We start from the raw sequence: 13227 nt of genomic DNA on the forward strand, positions 1-13227 counted from the left end.
ATTCTTTTAAAGTCTTCCCTCCCGAGATGTCTCTCGGCTAAGGATGTGGCTTACGTTAAAATTTCTTACAAGTCTTCCCTCCCGAGATATCTCTCGGCCAAGGATGTGGCTTTAATTATTTTTACAAGTCTTCCCTCCCGAGATGTCTCTCGACCAAGGATGTGGCTTAAATTATCTTTACAAGTCTTCCCTCCCGAGATGTCTCTCGGCCAAGGATGTGGCTTTAATTATTTTTACAAGTCTTCCCTCCCGAGATGTCTCTCGGCCAAGGATGTGGCTTAAATTATCTTTACAAATCTTCCCTCCCGAGATGTCTCTCGGCCAAGGATGTGGCTTTAATTATTTTTACAAGTCTATTATATAATTAATCAAAAAGACTTTGTTTGAAGTTGAGGAGTGCTTGTCTCTCACTCTCTATGCACTTTATTTCTGCACTAAGAATAGATCCTGCAGCATTCGATAAAAGCAGCACAAGTGCATAAAATAGTTTCACAAAACAACTACTCATTATTTTTTTGCTCATATGAAATAAATGGAATCAGCTTTATCTCTTAATTGTGAGGTATGAAAGATTGAGGCAATACAAGATTTATATAGCGCAGATAGTATAGCTAAATAACAAAGCAATAGGAAGTTTCAAAACATTATATTTAAAATTACACTTTAGTTTTTTGTGCTTATTGTTACGAAAATCAAGATAAAACTAAAAACAGTAATATATAAGCAAGAGATTGAAAAGATAGATATAAGGGAGAGATTGAAAAGTGTCTTCTTTCCTGCAATGATATAGCTTTTTTCTTAATGTAAAGAAATAAAGACAAGAAAAAGAAAATAAATAATCCATTTATAGACATAAATTACCTTTACAAATATTTTAATAGTAAAATAAAATATAAATACTACTAATAGACATTCAATGTTAAATACTCATAACAGTTATTGTACTAACATAAATTTATACTATTGTGATTTGATTTATTTTTACTAAATCGATTCTTAATAAACGATTGACTTGTGATGGAATTCCATCTCTCAATTGGATTCCTGATCTACTTCGAAGAGTCTCTTAACAATCGTAACTCAGAAGTTTCAAAGCAATTAAAGCATTTAAAATAACAAAAGGTAAACAAAATGCATAAAACGACAAAAATTAGGCAAAAAAGAGAGAGAAAAAAAAAAAAAAAAAAAAGACTAGACAAAGTTGCAAGGAAAGTTGATAAAGATAACTTTAAAGGACAAAGGCTATAATATAAATTTCATTGATTTTGGTCATGGAACTTTTTTACTTTTATCTCACATTTCGCACTACCATTTCATGGAAAATGCCAGAGCGTCGTAAAAGATGGTGGCAAAGACATGAATTGACGAGAGTTTATTTTTATGCTTTGCAAAATGTGTGAATGGTGGAATGGACACGTACAAACTTTGAAGTTGGAGTTTATTTTTATGATTCAAGTTTCTTTTTTTTCTTTTTTTTTTAAATTCAGGGTTCAACTAGGAGTTGTGACTAAAGAGTATAGGTTTTAGAGAGATAAAATTTTAATACTTTCGAATATTAAATTTTGGAAATGATAAAATTCGAGAAATGTATGCTGAAAATTTATCCTTTTCAAAGTTTAATTTTCATAAATGTTAACACATTTTAAAACTTTTCAAATTAAAATTTCAAGATGTTAAAAATAACATGTATATAAAGACATATACTCTTGTTAGATACCAATGTTTGTTAGTCTAACTAATTCTGCTATAAGTTCTCAAGATTCGATATTTGAATTTGATAAAAAAAAAAAAAAAAAAAAACCACAAATTCAAAGAGAGTTAACTTTAATAAAGTTAAAGTTTTTAAAGAGTCAAACATTACTATAAAATTGTTACTTTCCTGCGAATTCTCTTACAAAAAAAAATATTCGCAAATTTTTTTTTTGCAAATTTTCTTATAATATTAATTTCAAAAAAATAATTTACAAATTTATTTGAAAAAATAATTTATAGATATTTCTTATAATTTTTTAATGAAAAATAACTTGTAAGAATTTTTACAAATTTTTCTACAATTTTAATGATCATAGAAGTATTCATGTTGTCGGCAAAGCTTGTCTATCTGTCTGGAGTATTCTTTTCCCATCTCCTGGGATTTTTAATGCAGGAGGATTCTGTGCAATCTTCTTTATTTCTTGGATAGCCTTGGTTTGTTCTAGTCCCAAAGAGTTGGTTCACATAAATCCCAACCAATTTCAAAGAATAATTAATTAAAAAATATTATTTTCCTAAATTATTTATAAATATATCATTATAATTAATTTTTATTGTAATTTTAATTAAAAAAATTTGGAGTTAATTTTAATTAAATTAAATATATAAATTTTATAAATATGATAAATTAATGATAATGAATTTTGATTTAATGAAAATTATAAAATTTTAAAATTAAAAGTTTTACTTAATAAAATATTATTTTACTAAATTATTTATAAATATTTCATAAAAATTAATTTTAATTTAAAATATTAATAATTAAATATTTATTTTAATTAAATGTATAAATTAATGATGATGAGTTTTAATTGAATGATAGTTTTTAAAATAAAATTATTTAATAAAAAAACTAATTTTTTTTAGAATATTAAATATTTTAAGAGTTAAAATAATTTATAATAATATATTTTTGTTTTTCAATATAATGAATTAATCCTATTTCTAAAAACATGTTCTAATTAATATTTAAATAAAACTTCAAGTTTCACATTGATTGGAAATAAAACAATTAAAGAGTTTATAAGTTGGAGGCAACACTTGCCTTACAAGTTGAATTTGTTTGTGTTTGTGGTGGAATTAGTTTATGAGTTCTTTTTACTTGAACTAGCACGAAACCGTTTCAATTTAGGTATTTGACATTTTGAACTTTATGAAGATTAAGAAACGAAGTAGAAAGACTAATAATTACTTGTTTCTAAATATTCATTGATGATTATCAAGCAATAATGTTCATGCATATAAATACTCAAATGAACGGAATGAACAATAAATATGTTAGCAATATGAATCATAGTTCACTTCGTATAATGATCAACTTACAATATCAGATTAAAAATCAACTACGAATTGAAACTAACTACACTAATTCCCATATTTATAGATCTTCTTTATTGCACGGAAGTCATATGCGCAGGCAGAGAGTGCTTACAAAGTGCAAGTATGAAATTTCTGACCTCTTTTGAGGGGGTATGATTCCCATATTTATAGATCTTACTTGAGAGAGGTTAATCCTGTGTAAATGCGTCGTGGGTGTGTAATTGCTGACCACTACGCTAATTTCGTGGAATCCTTGTAACTTCTCATAATTGTCCCCTCCACGCTCTTTATTTCTTCGACCAAATTTTTTTGGTAACCACCTTAGTGTAACTGCTTAACTACTCAGAGAAGCCTTCACCTTTTAGATTTTTTGACCAATCTTCGAGTACGTATATTTAGGGCTTCTAATACCTTCTTAGTAGATACCTATTTGTTTGTCTTTCTTTCGAGTAACTTCAACAGTATAGCTTTCGAGTGATGTAGCTTTCGAGTAGCCCCAATAGATGCCCCCTAGGAATTTAGTTTTCGAGGAATATGTCAAATCGAAGAGGACTAAATTCCTACCTGTCTTTATCTTTTCTTTCTTTTCATGTCTCGACACAAAACACATTACGCTCGTTCATTGATCACTTCTTGACCTCATTCTTCCTTTGTTTGATATAGATCTCTTCCAATCTTGATCTTTAAACATCCAGTGTTCGATGAAAACCTATTTTGAGCATGTTTCAAATGTAGTTATTGCTTTCATCATAACTTACTGTCCCCTCATAAATTATAACTGCGCGTGCTTCCATTTCCCTAGATTTTTGTCCATTTGATTTGAACGTTTTGGTGGCTGATTTGATAATCTGATATGTGGGCCCTAGCCTAATATGTGGGCCCCAACACTCAGGCCCATTAGCTTGTTTAAAAGGATTTCATCTAGGGTAAATTTTCTTTTACCGCCTTTACTATGCCCCAAGTCCTTTACTTTCTTCTTCATTCTTGCTCTCCGTTCTCACTTCTCTGCTCTTGCACTCATTGATTCCCTATTTCTCAATACTACCATGGCTTACTCTGCTACGTCAACATCTGCCACTGCCTCCGTTCTTTCTCCCACATTGGCAACTGCTTCGTCTACACAATCCCTTCCCCTACTAACGACCAATGCCACAATCTGCACAGTGAAGGATGGTGATGAAACCTTCGTCCCTATCCTAGGCATGGAGGAAGCAAGCCTCAAAATTTTCCAGTCACAGGTACTTCTCCCTTTCACCCTTGAAGATGGCACTACTCATGCTTGTTTAGGTCCGTTTATGGGTCAGAATAAGAAAAAATTTGGAAATACCTTGTTACCTGAGGACTCTTCTGCGTTACCTTTTATTCACTCCTCACAAATAGTGTAACATCCCAGTTTTCAAAATGGTTATTATTACTATTATTATTATTATTATTATTTAGTCATAATTTGGTGATTATATTTTACTTCAATTGTAACTAATTCACACTCCATTTATGCTTAATTGTAGGCTTTAGAAAGATATGTGTATTATTGGGCTTAATTAGATAGTTGTGATTTTCTTTGTTAAAACCGTTTTTCGCTGGGCTGATTGGCAAGCCTCGGTGTTTAGGGCATAACTTGGGCTGTGATGGTCCAAATGATGCAAAATTGGTGTCAATGGAAATCTAAGAGAAAAACACACAACTTTTACAGAAATAGCCATTTGCACAATCGGTCGTTTAGGAGGTCAAAATTGGAATTTGATTGATACAATTGTTTCTCGCTGGACTGATTGGCAAGCCTCGGTTTGTGGGGTATAACTTGGTCGGTGGTTGTTCAAATGATACAAACTTGGTGGCTATGGAAAGATAAGAGAAAATCCTACAACTTTCATGAAGGAAATATTTTCAGATTCGGCTGTCTATAAGGTCCAAATCAGTAGCTAAAGTCGGTGAGGAAAAGAACATGGCACCAACTCCATTAATTCATCCCACCAACTTTAATAATTCATCTCACTAATTCATTCCACTTAGTTTTGTCTAAGATTTTTTCATTATTTTCCATTTTTTTAATGTGTCTTGAAGGCTATAAATAGCCCTTCACTTCTCCATTGCAAACCATCCCTCAATTCTCATTCTCTCTTCTCTTATACTCTCTTCTTCTCCTCTTCTTCTCTTTGAAGACCTAGAGGAATCCATAGGAGGTGGTTCTATCCTAGTAGAAGGAGCCTAGAGGAGGAAGCTCTTCTTTAGTTTCAGCGCTTGTCATCCAGGTAAGGGGGGAGTGAGAAACCTCGCTCTGGGTGTGGGATTGTATGCTGGGTAGTGGGATTGGCCCCCAGTCCTGTGTTTGTTATATGTCATATTGTTTGTATGTTCTAATTGCTTGGTTAATATACGTGTATGAATAGAAACTATGTTGAGACTATAATTGTGAAAGTTGTGAATATGATGTGATAATGTGAATGTGATGATATGATATGATGATAATATGATATGATGTGATGATGAAATATGATGATGTGAAATGACCATGAGATAATATGAAATATGATTGAGACATGAGATATGAAATGTGATAATATGTTAATGAGATATGAAATGACCATGGAAAGTGATAAAGTAATATGCGAATGCATAGAGTCTTGTTTGACATGCATCATATGCATACAATACTCCAGGTGTGCCGCTGAGGCCGCATACCCACGACTAACAAGGTGTACCTTTGGGTCACTCACGATATGATAACTAGGTGTACCTTTGGGTCACCCACGATATGATAACTAGGTGTACCTTTGGGTCACCCACGATATGATAACCAGGTGTACCTTAGGGTCACCCACGATGATATGAGAATCTTCCGTATGGCGCCACATGCATGCATTTGTGAGTCTAGTCAAGAAAACCATTGCATGATATATGTGCAAATATGAGATATTGTTATTTTACGTATGTATTGTTTGTGTTTGGCTATCTAGTATATATTCCTACACTGTGAGCCGAGTGAGATGTTTTCTCACTCCCTTTTTCTTTGTGTTGTTTTTCTTTAACCGTTATACAGGTGATTATCAGCATGAGGCTGAGGATGTTGGTGGTGAAGCTTAGGCTTCTTTATGGGCTATGCTCTGATAGGACATGTGACATCGGGGTATAGATAAGATTAGATTAGGTTGTTAATGTCATTTTAAATTACTTTGAAAACTTTGAGATTTATTTCTTTGTAATTTCCGCTGATTATGTTTGTTAAAAATGTGATACTCTGTAAACATGTTTGATTATTAAAGTTATATTATTTAAATTTATTGATTTATGATATGCGGGGTAGAGGGTGTCACAAATAGACTTGTCCCTGTTTGGAGATACAACTAAGATTTTTAGGGCATTCCCCCCCCCACCAAAGATAGGCATTCACAATGGTTAGCACGCGTGGAAGGTGCAATGCGTTCTATGTGGGTAGAAACTGGAATATTTGAATTCATTCAACTTACTAAATTTGACTTACACCTTTTCGACCCCCAAATGCTTCTTTCTGCAATCTTTTTCTGGAATAGAGAAACTCGAGCTTTTGAGTTTCCATGTGGTTTTGTGTGTCCCACTCTGTTAGACATTGTTGTGATTACTGGCTTGGCGCCTATAGGAGATAGGTTCTACCTCGATGCTTTCGACACTACTAGAAAAATTAATATTTGTGACGAATTTTGTGAGGGAAAAAATAGCATCGCTAATAGTGACGCATTTTGTGAGGGAATTTTAAGTTTTGTGACCGACAAGAATTTATTGACTTTTGTGGCGGATTTTGTGACGGAATATATTCCGCCTCTAAAAATCCGTCACAAATTTCGTCACTGAATCAAAAAAAAAATATTTGTGACGGATTTTGTGACGAAAAAATTTTCGTCTCTAAAAATCCGTCACAAATTTCATCACTAAATAAAAAAAAATATTTGTGACGGAATGAACTTCGTCTCTAAAAAATCCGTCACAAATTCCGTCACTAAAATGAAAAAAATTAGTGACGGATTTTTCCCTCTCAAAATTCCGTCACAAATAAGTTAAAATATTTTGTGAAAAAATTTGTGACAAATTGTTCCCTCTCAAAATATTAAATTTTATTTATGAAACTTTTATATTTAAGAATTATGCATAATTAAAGAAAATATGTTAATTTTTTTTAAAAAAATAATAAAATTAAAAATATTTTATTTCATTAAAGGACTGAAAAAATTATGAAATTCATTTAATTAAATAAAAAATTGTCAATTTTGAACATAAGAAACTAAGACATTCATTAAAAATATTTTAAAAAAAACTTGTGAAAATAAAAAAAAATATTAATTTAATTTTGGCTTAATTACATTTTTGATCCCTCAAGTATTGTAATTGTGCAATTTTGATCCCTAAGATTTTAATTGCATAATTTTAGTCCCTAAAGAATTGTAATTGTGCAATTTTAGTCCTTTAATTTTTAATTGAACAATTTTAGTCTCTCAAAAATCATAATTGTGCAATTTGAATCTCTCCCATTAAAAATTTAATAATTTTAAAATTTCAATATATATATATATATATATATAATAATAATTTAAAATTATACCATTATTTGCTAATTTAAGTTAACATATATACTATAATTTTTATTAATGTAACAAATGATATATATTTATTATTACTAAATAAATAAAATTTATATATTATTAATAATTTAATATTGCTAATAAATTAATATCAATAATATTTTTAGTATATTTATAGATAAATTGATAATTTGATAAATATAACTTAGTATATAACTTAGTATAGATAAATTGATCATTTGTGTGACACCCTCTACCCCACATACCATAACACAAATAACAAAAATTGAATAACATAATATTTTTCATAATTGAAATACCAAACATGTTTGATTCAAATCAAAACTCATGTATTTGTGGAATTTAATAGATATTCATACATCTCACGCAACAAGGAATACAACAGAATAATCAAAAAGCAAAATATAAACTTGCATAGTTTATTTGTTTCTCTCAGGGTTCTCTTAAGAACCCACAAAGTACTCTAATCCATACAATAAATATCTTACTCATATAATTGTCTCTTACAATTGCATTCCCTTATGGTGTGTTTGGATGAGTAATTTTACAAATTCAAGGAATTTGAAATTCTTGGTATTTGAATTACTTTGATTTCAATTTCTATCATTGTTAAAATATTTTGTTTGGATAAGTCAATTCAATTTTTTTTAAATTTTAAATTGTTAATTTGGATATGATAATTTGATTCTATCATGATAAAATTGCTTTTAAAAATATATTTATATGTTGAGATTTTTAAATAAAATTTTATAAAAAAATGTTAACCAATTTTTAAATATTTAATAATTTTAAAAATTAATTTAGATAATATTTAATAATTTATAAAGTATTTTTGAATATTCAATAATTAAAAATATGAAGATATAAGATAAAATATATGAGTGAAAGAAGGGGAAAAAAATATGAGGAATTTCAAAGTGTTACATTTTTGGGAGAATTTGAAATTCTACTATTTCATAGAATTTCACAAATGCTCTGGTAATCGATTACAACACTTGGTAATCGATTACAACGGTTTAGTTTCAAAATGGTTGGAACATTGTAAAGTTTAAATTCAAATTTTGAAATTTTCATCTTCTGATAATCGATTACATGTAATGGGTAATCGATTACCAGAGCACGTTTTAAGAGTGACTTTGCACATATGAGATTCATCCTTTGGTAATCGATTACATGTAATGGTAATCGATTACCAGTCTCTTAAAAACAATAATTGCCTTATTAAAACTTAAAATATTGAAAACCTTTATTTTCAAAACCTTATTAATATAAATCATATTTGGGTTTTCTTTGAAATTCTTTATTTTAAATGGCCAAGAACTTTATGCAATATTTCTAAAGATTTCTTTTTACATATTAAGCTAGGTTGACAAGACTTATCTAAAATATTTTGAAATTTTTGTTTCTTGGTCACCTTGCTTTAACTTGACCTCTTGTTTTCTTTAACTTCTTTGGCATCATCAAAATCCTTTAGATACGTTCTTCCACATTCTCCCCCTTTTTGATGATGACAACATACTTTAGATGGAAAGAAACATAAAACAGTGTATATCGATCACTCCCCCTTAGTCTCCCCCTTAATAAATCATTGTTTGATGTTAATTTTTATATTGTAAAAATTTGACTTTAAATAGACAGTTGTAATGATCAGATTAAATTGTTCAATTCAAAATATCTAATATTTGATCAGGACCCTTCTTTCCTTTTCTCTCCCCCTTTGGCAACATCAAAAGGAATGAGACAATATATAAAAAAAATTGAATAAGATAAACAAACACCATTCAGAAACAAAAGTAAAATATGTCCTATGAGCAAAATAGTCAGAGTCAAGCGAGCAGATTTGATTCGTGCTTCACAGGAAGAGTCTCGGTTGGTTCGTGAGCAGCTGAAGCAATTTATGGAGATGTTTTCTCAATCTTCTTGTCCTCTCCAACCTCCTCCTACACATGATGCTGACACAGTACAATCTGATGATAATGAGTTAGATGATGATCATGATATAGATGTTTAGGGATGCATTATCTTTTACTATTATGTTTACTATGCTTTAAACTTATAATTTGTTATGTTTAAGTTTTACTATAGTACTTATCATACATTAGGGATACTTTGTTATATTTGGTGTTATTTGTATCTATGGTATGCTTGACTTTCTTGTATTATTTGTATTTAGTTACATGTTTTTATAGAATTGAGAATTTTTTTCTTAATTATTTATTTTGTTAATTTTTTAAACAATTACACAATAAATTCAACTTCTTTGATTAATTAATAAATTATTTGTTAATCACAATTATAGGAGAAAAATATATTCTTTACAAATTTACGAAAAAATAATTTGTAATTTGTGATGGATTTTATTTATCACCGATGGATTTCATTCAGTACAACGGTTTGTGACAGATTTCGCAATTATTCATCACAAATTTAGTCATCAAAGATGCCCAGTTTGAGAGGGATTCACAACCCAGTTAGTGACGGATTTTATCTGTCGCAAATTGTGACGGATTTTGTGACGGAGTCACATACTATCAATCCCTCTCAAACAGCGAGGGATTTAATCCCTCTCAAATAGCGAGGGATTCATTCATCTCTCAATCCCTCTCAAACAGCGAGGGATTTAATCCCTCTCAAATAGCGAGGGATTCCTTCATCTCTCAATCCCTCTCAAATAGTGAGGGATTCTTTCATCTCTCAATCCCTCTCAAATAGCGAGGGATTCTTTGTGAGGGATTTTGTGTCATCACAATTTGTGACAGACTCACATACCTCTCAATCCCTCTCAAATAGCGAGGGATTTAATCCCTCTCAAATAGCGAGGGATTCATCACAATTTGTGAGGGATTCATACCTCTCAATCCCTCACAAATTGCGACGGATTTTTATTAATTTCTAAACATATATTGTTACAAATTAGTGACGGAAATTATATTGTTTGTGATGCCTTAATTCCGTCACTAATTGTGACGGAGAAAATAATCCGTCACTAAATATTTTGTGATGCCAAATTTTGTGACGGAATCATTTCCGTCACAAATTCCGTCACTAACTTATTTGTGACGGATTTTATGAAGATTAGTGACGGATTTTTTCCCTCTCTAATTTTAATTTTTCTAGTAGTGTGAGGAGGAGATTTCGATTAAAGAAACTTCCATATCTTGGGATAAAAAGACTTATCTAACTTTCATCAATGCCCATATGGGAAAACCAGATACTCCCGTTTCGACCTCCAAACATATTGCATTTTTTATGTACTGGTTATCTGCTTGTGTTTTCTACACTCCCTCTCTTTAGGTCCCTAAATACTATTACATCTTGGCTCAAGCTCTGCACAAAAAAGAAAATCTGCTTGAGCAAACTCTTATTAGCCTCTCTATATACCTGTCTCGATGAAGCTTCGGAAAGCCTTTTGTGTAATGTCTACATAAAATTTATACTAAAGAAATGATGACATTCTATGAAATGCCAGGTAGCAATCACAATGGATAAGCTGATTCTTAACACATTTTTTCCCTACTTAGTACAAAATTCACGAGGGGATAATGAGAGAAGTTACATGAATGTATTACATCATTAACCGCTCCAAAAGTTATACCTTGACCTCTTCTAAACTGTGTTGTGTTGTATGCATTGCCTCCCAAAGCGAACGTGTAATCATATCTTCAGTGCAATAGAGGATCTGCAATGCAAATTATCCAGTAAGTTACATTCACTATATTTTTCAGTTTAATTCGGATAACTAAGGAAATTAGAATTGTTACATTAATTTCATTCAAATTTTAGTCACGGGCTGGAAGCTACATGCATCTACCCTATTAAGAATCTAGCTGAGAGTCCTGGGCATTAGGTCGCCCTTCTTTCACGGATAAAATATAGATATTAATTTTCCTTGTTTTTCTAATGTTGTATCCTTAATTGATTGTGCCATGTGATATACTCTATCACATTCCCAGTTATTTTCTGATGATGTTTTATAGGAAACATGCTATCTTGAAGCAATGGTCTGTTGAAACTTGAAAGATAAGAGTAGCACGTGAAGGACAGCATGGATTATATTAATTAAATGTGACTTGGAAACAATATTCAGCCATTTATGTGGTTGTTTAATTTGGCTACCCATTCTAATTTGATGATGAGTCCATGCTTCTATCCTCCCACAATATACTTTCATTCTCAAATGAGACACATTCCCTATATATTGTCTACTAAGATGTAATAAACCAACATGTATCGAGCCTAACACTAGCTAGAGCCATCCTTTGTTTTTTTCTAAAAATCCAAGCAAAAAAAGAATGAAATCTATTTGATTATTGTTCATTCATTCTGTAGATTTGTTAACGACAACCACAATCCTCTATAGAGAATGGTATCTTAGTCTAATAAGATGATATGTCTGGTGGAAACAATAATAAAATAATAACTATATAGTAGTGGATGGCTCCATTGATCTTGGTTTTCCAATAAAATATGATCACGAAAGACAAGAAATGTGATGTTACCTTGAGGAATTCACCATCTAACTCTTTCAAAAGCTGTTGAATCTGCTCAAGATCAGGATACACATTATACTATTAAATGCAAATACATCTAGACTGAAATATCAGTTGATAATCGTCTTAAGCTTCTGGTGCTGGCTATATTAGTATTGTAATTTACTATATGCTAAAAACTAATTATACATTACATGGTAACCAGTTGATAATCTGCTTTTTTTTTAATGTAAAGAAATAAAGACAAGAAACGAAAATAAATAATCCATTTATAGACATAAATTACTTTTACAAATATTTTAATAGTAAAATAAAATATAAATAATAATAATAATAATAATAGACAGTCAATATTAAATACTCGTGACAGTTATTGTGCTAACATAAATTTATACTTGTGATTTGATTTATTTTTTCTTTAAATAAGTCATGGATTTTTAAAAAAATATGTTATATCATTTCATCATTCTTCGTGAAACAAAAAATATGATTTATACTCAAATCATTTTTAAATGATTACATGTTTGTGTAATTAAATTATTTCGTATACTGATGATAGGTTCATTAATTGGATTCTACTTCTTGTACTTGCAACTTGCTACTACTAAAATTTCAGGAGATACACAAAAATGATGTTGAAAGGGATAATTTGTAATTTTAACAAAAAGTATATATAATTAACATGCTTTATTTTTATATTATCAAAGACTTTTGTGTAATGTCACTAAATAGCACATGAACTGCAGATTAAAGTACTTCTGTTTCACACTTACTTTTCTAATGACACAGGCTGTTTTACACTAAAGGCTTTTTTGTTACAATTTGTACACTAAGAAAAGTCTATGAAGAATTACAACGAAGAAATAACATGCATGTGTTATTTTGCCAAGTCAGGGAAATGAAAGATTAACTTTTCTTTACATGAATTTTCTGCATATACTACACTAATTTCAAGTCTTGGCACTTGTTTTAATTTTTGAATTTGATGTGATTGCTTAATTTCCTTACCTATTCAAAGGATATAGATTAGAAAATTGCGTCTATTTACGATAAATAGTCGTTACATTTTTTGTTATTGTATTTCATATTAG

The 13227-nt window shown here is 30.3% G+C and overlaps 1 long non-coding RNA gene across 1 annotated transcript; it reads left to right on the top strand.

The window, feature by feature from the left end:
* Positions 1-4319: 4319 nt before the first annotated feature.
* On the top strand, positions 4320-6349 carry LOC145953907 (uncharacterized). Its single transcript, XR_014431133.1, has 2 exons — positions 4320-5324; positions 6113-6349. It is a non-coding gene; the product is annotated as an uncharacterized LOC145953907 (long non-coding RNA).
* Positions 6350-13227: the final 6878 nt, after the last annotated feature.

This window comes from Cajanus cajan, chromosome 1 (genome assembly GCF_000230855.2).
Source record: "Cajanus cajan strain Asha chromosome 1, NIPB_CcT2T_4, whole genome shotgun sequence".
Classification (NCBI taxonomy): domain Eukaryota; kingdom Viridiplantae; phylum Streptophyta; class Magnoliopsida; order Fabales; family Fabaceae; genus Cajanus; species Cajanus cajan.